Below are 7,898 nucleotides of genomic sequence, written 5' to 3' on the forward strand. Positions count from 1 at the left end.
ATACCCAGTTAGTAAGCATAGCTGTGAATATGAAAGGAATGAACTCTACCATAAAATGGAATCAGATATTAGAGTGGTTTAAAAACAAGAATTCTACAATATGTTGTTTACAAGAAACATATGTGAAACAGAGAGATACAGTGTAAGTGTAAGAGTAAGTATAAAAGGCTGCAGCAGAATACATTATTCTTCAGCTGAAGTTAAAAAAAGTAAGGTTAACAATTCTGATCTGAGATAAAGTAAAATTTTAAAAGATAAGGAAAGAAACTACATCTTGCTAAAAGGCACCATAGATAATATCAACATAATAATATCAATCAATAAATAATAACATCAATACTAAAATATATGCACCGAGTAGAATTGTATCCACATTATTGGAGGAGAAATTAAATGACTTACAGGAAGAAATAGACAGGGAAACTATACTAGTGGGGGAACTCAAACTCCCACTCTCAGAACTAGATAAATTTAACCACAAAATAACAAGAAAGAAAGAGGGGAATAAAATTTTAGTAAAATTAGATATGATAAATCTCTAGAGAAAACTAAACAGAGATAGAAAGAATATACTTTTTTCTCAGTGACATATGGCATGTACACAAACAAATGACCATATATTAGGACATAAAACTCCACAATCAAATGCCGAAAGACATAAATATTAAAAGCATCCTTTTCTGATCATGATGAAATAAAAATTATATGCAACAAGATTCTTGGAAACATAGACTAAATTGGAAAATAAATAATCTAATTCTAAAGAACACCTCTCATGTTCAAACAACAAATCATAGAAAACAATGAATAATTTCATGAAAGTGAATGACAATAAGACAACACACCAAAACTTATGGGATGCAGCCGAAGCAGTTCTTTAGGGAAATTTTTATATCTCTAAATGCTTACATGAATAAAATAGAGAAAAAAGGAGCTCAATGGATTAGGCATGCAACTAAAAACCTAGAAAAAGAACAAATTAAAAATCCCCAATTAAATAAAAAAATAGAAATTCTGTAAGTCAAAGGAGAGATTAATAAAATTGAAAGTAGGAAAACTGTTGATTTAATAAATAAAATTAAAAGCCAGTTTCATGCAAAAAAACTAAAACAGTGAAATAGATAAACCTTCAGTTAATTTTATTTAAGCAAAAGAAAGGAGAAAATGCAATTGTCAGTATCAATTTCCCTAATGAATATTGAAGCAAGAAATTGTAAATAAAATATGATCAAGGAGATTACAACAATTTATTAAGAGGATAATTTACTATGACCAAGTAGGATTTATACCAAAAATTCAAGGCTAATTCAGTATTAGGAAAACTATCAGCATAATTGACTATATCAATAAGAAAACTAGCAGAAATAATATGATTATCTCAGTAGATGCAGAAATGGCTCCCGACAAAATATAGCATCCATTCCTATTAAAAAAGACTAGAGAGCACAGGAATAAATATAATTTTCCTTAAAAGGGTAAGTAGCCTCTATCTAAAACTGATTGCAAGCATTATATAGAATGGGTATAAGCTAGGACCTTTCCCAATAAGATCAGGGGTGAAATAAGGATACTCATTATGACCACTATTATTCAATGTGGTACTAAAAATGTTAGCTTTAGCAATAAAACAAGAAAAATGAAATTAAAGAAATTAGAATAGTCAAAAAAGGCGGAGCTAAGATGGCGGCTGGTAAGCACGGACTAGAGTGAGCTCCGTACCCGAGTCCCTCCAAAAACCTATAAAAAATGGCTCTGAACCAATTCTAGAACGGCAGAACCCACAGAACAGCAGAGGGAAGCAGGGCTCCAGCCCAGGACAGCCTGGATGGTCTCTGCGTGAGGTCTATTCCACACAGAGCTGGGAGCTGGGAACGGAGTGGAGCAGAGCCCAGCCTGAGCGGCGTGGACGATCCAGACCAGAAGCCGGGCGGAGGGGGCCCTAGCGCCCTGAATATGTGAGCTGCGGCAGTTACCAGATCCCCCTCGACCCACAAACACCAAAGACTGTGGAGAAGGTTAGTGGGAAAAGCTGCGGGAGTGGAAGGAGTTCGCGGTTCGGCTTCCAGCTCCGAGGGCAGCAGAGGTGGGGCAGCTACAACTGTTGTTACTTCCGGCTCCAGGCCCACCTGGTGGGAGGAATTAAGTGGCGGATCAGAGCAGGAGTGCAACAGTCTGCTGAAGATTTAAGCCCAGTCTGGACTGGGGGTCCTTGGGGAAGGAGGAGTGCGGCTCTGACAGAGCTGGCACCTCCCCCCCAAACGTAGAACACAGAACTCGTTAGTCTACAAGCAGTCATACCCCACTGAAAAACTCAAGGGTCAAGTTAGTGGGTTGGGAATATGGCCAGGCAGCGAAAACGCGCCCAGACTCAGTCTCAGACTTTGGATTCTTTCTTTGGTGACAAAGAAGACCAAAACATACAGCCTAAAGAAGACAACAAAGTCATAGAGCCTACAGCAAAAGCCTCCAAGAAAAGCATGAACTGGCCCCAGGCCATAGAAGAACTCAAAAAGGATTTGGAAAAGCAAGTTAGAGAAGTAGAGGAAAAATTGGGAAGAGAAATAAGAAGGATGCGAGAAAACCATGAAAAACAAGTCAATGACTTGCTAAAGGAGACCCAAAAAAATACTGAAAAATACACTGAAGAAAACAACACCTTAAAAAACAGACTAACTCAAATGGCAAAAGAGCTTCAAAAGGCCAATGAGGAGAAGAATGCCTTGAAAGGCAGAATTAGCCAAATGGAAAAGGAGGTCCAAAAGACCACTGAAGAAAATACTACTTTAAAAATTAGATTGGAGCAAGTGGAAGCTAGTGACTTTATGAGAAATCAGGATATTATAAAACAGAACCAGAGAAATGAAAAAATGGAAGACAATGTGAAATATCTCCTTGGAAAAACCACTGACCTGGAAAATAGATCCAGGAGAGATAATTTAAAAATTATTGGACTACCTGAAAGCCATGATCAAAAAAAGAGCCTAGATACCATCTTTCAGGAAATTGTCAAGGAGAACTGCCCTGATATTCTAGAGCCACAGGGCAAAATAGAAATTGAAAGAATCCATCGATCGCCTCCTCAAATAGATCCCAAAAAGAAATCTCCTAGGAATATTGTTGCCAAATTCCAGAGCTCCCAGATCAAGGAAAAAATACTGCAAGCAGCCAGAAAGAAACAATTTGAGTATTGTGGAAACCCAATCAGAATAACCCAAGGTCTGGCAGCTTCTACATTAAGAGATCGAAGGGCTTGGAATGGGATATTCCGGAGGTCAATGGAGCTAGGATTAAAACCTAGAATCACCTACCCAGCAAAACTGAGTATCATGTTCCAAGGCAAAATATGGAGTTTCAATAAAATAGAGGACTTTCAAGCTTTCTCAGTGAAAAGACCAGAACTGAATAGAAAATTTGACTTTCAAACACAAGAATCAAGAGAAGCATGAAAAGGTCTGCCTGAGCTCTTTGTTCCCTTGATAATTTGGTCACCTGCGGTCTCTGGGCTTCAGGACTCTTACAACTGTGTCCAGGAATAGCACCTGAAAAGGGGAGGCGGTTGATGCAAGCCTGGTCTGCATTGATCATCGTCTTGCCATCTGCCACGATGACCAAACTATCCCTAGGCCAAGGTGATTGTGAATTAATATAGGAGAATGGAGAATTCTCCACTGGAGGTGGGCCATCATTGTTTGCCCACTCCAGAACAAACACTAGGGCAGCAGGAGTTAATAGAGCATTCACACCATTGGTGTTTGATGGACTATTGGCTTCCTGTCTAGTCAGTGAACCACGAGACTGAAAATCAAGAAGTCTGAGTTTTAGTTCAGTTCCCATCACTGACTAGCTGAATGAATTTGGAGAAATCACATAATCATTTGGAATTAGAGTTTGCTCCATTTGTCAGATAGGGATACTGACACTTGCCTCTTCTAGTCCTAAAGTTATGAGGATGAATGGATTAAGAGATGACAAGTTCCTTAGAACTTTTTAAGTTCCTTAGAAGTGTGATGTTACAGCAGTGGGGGGAAGGAGGATATGACAGGGGAATTTTAAAATTACTCAATGTCAACTTTTTAAGATGGCACTGCTTAATTGGCATACATGGAGGTAAAATGGGGGGGGGGATATGCTAGTGCTAGAGTGGATTCCACCTTCATTTCTGCGCATAGCATTATAGCCAATTTTTGATTATTCTCCTAGGCAGACCATCCTACTTCTCGTTCCCTGAATCTGGCATTCTATCACTCCATCTGCCTCTTAGAATCCGTAGTTTCCTTAAGGCTCAACTGAGGTGTCACTTCTTATGGCAAACTTTGCCTGATACTCCTCATTGTCACTGTTCTTTCTTTCCTGAAATCATCTTGTAATCACTTCTCTGTGTATACTTTGTAGCCCTCCCAGTAGAATGTCAGCTTTCTGAAGGCAGGGGCTTCTTCATCTTTGCAACACCGTGCTTTGCATTTAATAAATGCTTGTTGAATTAAAGTGAAAGGACTGGAAAAAAAAAAGAAATTAGAATAGTCAATAAAGAAACAGAACTACACCCTTTTTAATATGACATGATGACATACTGAGAGAATCCTAGAGAATCAACTAAAAACACTTGAAATATTTAACAACTTTCACAAAGATATAGGATATAAAAGAAACATATAAATCATCAGCACTTCTATACAATACAAAGAAATCCAAGCAGCAAGAGATAGAAAGAGAAATTACATTTAAAATAACTGTAGACAACATAAAATATTTGAGAATCTACCTGCCAAGACAATTCCAGTAATTATATGAACACAATTACAAAACTTTTCACACAAATTAAATGAGATCCAAAGTATTAGGAAAATATGAATTGGTCTTGGTTAGACCAAGCTAATATGATAAATGACAATTCTGCTTAAATTAATTTGCTTATGCACTGCCATACCAATCAAACTACCAAAAATATTTTATAGAGCTAGAAAAAAAATAATAAATAATAAAAAAAATTAATCTGGAAGAATAAAAGATCAAGAATATCAAGGAAATTAATGAAAAAATGCAAAGGACAGTGAACTAGCCATATCAGATCCAAGACCATATTATAAAGTGGCAATCATCAAAACTATTTGGTATTGGCTAAGAAATAGAGTGGCAGATCAGTGGAACAGGTTAGATATGCAAGACACAGTCATCAGTGGCTATAGTTATATATTGTTTGATAAACCCACACTTCAGCTTCTAGGATAATAACTCACCATTTGACAAAAACAGCTGGGGAAACTGGAAAATAGTATGGCAGAAACTAGATAAAGAACAATATCATATACCAAGATAAGGTAAAAATAGATATAAAATTTATATATAAAGGGTGATCTCATAAGCAAATTAGGAGAGCAAACAATAGTTTATCTGTCAGATATGTGGAGAAGGCGATAATTTTTGACCAAATAAGAGATAGAGAACATTATGAAATGCAAAATGGATAATTTTGATTACATAAAATTTAAAAAGTGCACAAACAGAAGCAATGCAACTAAGATGAGAAGGAAAGCAGAAATCTGGGAAACAATCTTTATAACAAGTGTGTCTGATAAGGGCCTCATTTCTCCAATGTATAGAGAACTGAATCAAATATATAAGAAATACATCATTACCCAATTCAAAAATGGTTAATGGATATGAACAGGCAGTTTTCAGAGGAGGGAATTGAAATTATCTGTAGTCATATGAAAAATGCTCTAATTCACTCTTGAGTAGAGAAATGTACATTTAAACAATTCAGAGGTACTACCTCACACCTATCAGATTGGCTAATATGACAAAAAAGAAAATGATAAATGTTGGAGAAAATGTGGGAAAATTGGACACTAATGCACTGTTAGTGTAGTTATGAAATGATCAAACCATTCTGGAGAGCAATCTGGAACTATGCCCAAAGGGCTATAAAACAGTGTATACCCTTTGATCCAGCCATACCTACTACTAAGTCTTTATCCCAAAGAGATCATATAAAAGAAAAATGAAAGCACTGGTGGTTCCTGCCAGAGGAGTGGCAGGTCCAGAGTGGCAGGTCCTCCCCACCTGGGTCCCTCACCCTTCTCCCCAGTGGAGCTGGAACACAGGCTCATTGCACAATTACTCTCATGCTGCTGTTGGCAGCAGCCATCTGCACAAAATCAGGGAAAGCTATAGTCTCTTGACAGTTTGTGGAAATGACCTGGACTTGAATTGAAAGGTTGAAGCTTTCTCCAAGCTTATGAATGCTGGAAAGCAAAACACATTTGTTGAGACAGAGAGTGTAAGATACATTTACCGACCCATGGAGAAGCTGTACATGGTTCTGATCACCACCAAAAATAATAACATCCTGGAGAACCTGGAGATCTAATGACTCTTCTCTAGAGTGATCCCTGAATGTTGCCAAGCCTTAGAAGAAAATGAGATATCTGAGCACTACTTTGACCTGATTTTTACTTTTGATGAGATTGTTGCCCTGGGTTACCAAGAGAATGTTAACTTGGCACAAATCCAGACTTTCACAGAAATGGACTCTCATGAGAAGAAAGTGTTCCGAGCAGTTCGAGAGAATCAGGAGCATGAGGCCAAGGTTGAGATAAGGCATAAAGCAAAGGAGTTACAGCAAGCCTGAAGAGATGCTGAGAGACAGGGCAAAAAAGTACCAGGCTTTTCAGGATTTGGAAGCTCAGAAACAGAAAAAACAAAAGTGGCACCTGCACCAGTCAGGCCTTCAGGTCCAAGCAAGGATTTGAAACTTGGAACCAAAGGGAAAGAAGTAGACAGTATTGTGGACAAACTGAAATCTGAAGGTGAAACCATTATGTCCTCTAATGCAGGCAAGCATACCTCTGAAGCAGCCAAAGTGCTCATCCCACCTATTAATGTATGAAGTATGCATACGAAGATTGAAGAAAAAAATTACATTGACCTGTGAATGAGATGGAGGCTTGCAGAACATGGAGCTACATGGCATGGTAATGCTAAGGATCTCAGATGACAAATTTGGTTGGATTTGTCTACATGTGGAAAATGAAGATAAGAAAGGAGTACAACTGCAAGCCCACCCAAATGTGGACAAAAAACTGTTTACTGCAGAATCTCTAATTTGTGTGAATAACCCTGAGAAGTCATTCCCAGTCAACTGTGATGTTGGAGTGATAAAATGGAGGCTACAGACCACAGAAGAATCTTTCATTCCATTGACAATTAACTGCTGGCCCTCTCAGAGTGGAAATGGCTGTAATGTCAACATAGAATATAAGCTGCAAGAAGAGAACTTGGAACTAAATGATGTAGTCATCACCATCCCACTCCTGTGTGAAGTTGGTGCCCCTATAATTGATGAGATTGATGGTGAATATCACCATAACATATGACACAACACCTTAGAGTGGTGCCTGCCAGTGATAGATGCTCAAAATGAGTGGCAGCCTAGAATTCATCATTGCTGGGCAGCCTAATCACTTCTTTCCTGTGCAAATCTCCTTCATCTCCGAAAAGAACTGTTGCAACACAGGTTACCAAAGTGACCCAAGTGGATGGGAATAGTCCTGTAAGGTTTTCCATGCAGACCACCTTCCTTGTGGATAAATATGAAATCCTGTAATACCAAGAGAAGGGAACCAAAAAAGAAGATTATTAAATAAAAGAAGAAACCTACAATGGCTAAAGAATTTTTTTCCAAATCTGCAAGCCACTGGAAATCTTTTTTTCTGATAAGACTCATGATTCTGTATGCTCAAGGACCATCAACTCATCTCCAGTTCTTGGGTCTCAGAGACATTCTTTGGCAAAGAATTGACACAAGCTAAAGGGGGAGGAAAGGCTACTGACTTATTTGGCAGATCTCACTGGGCAGCTGGAAAGCAGGCTCCCCAGAGAATGCCCCTGGTTAAATG

At 38.3% G+C, this 7,898-nt stretch overlaps 1 pseudogene; it reads left to right on the top strand.

The window, feature by feature from the left end:
* The first annotated feature begins 6,125 nt into the window (after nucleotides 1–6,125).
* LOC118844944 lies at nucleotides 6,126–7,618 on the top strand (annotated as a pseudogene).
* Nucleotides 7,619–7,898: the final 280 nt, after the last annotated feature.

The sequence above is a fragment of the Trichosurus vulpecula genome, chromosome 3, assembly GCF_011100635.1.
Source record: "Trichosurus vulpecula isolate mTriVul1 chromosome 3, mTriVul1.pri, whole genome shotgun sequence".
NCBI classification, from domain to species: Eukaryota; Metazoa; Chordata; class Mammalia; order Diprotodontia; family Phalangeridae; genus Trichosurus; species Trichosurus vulpecula.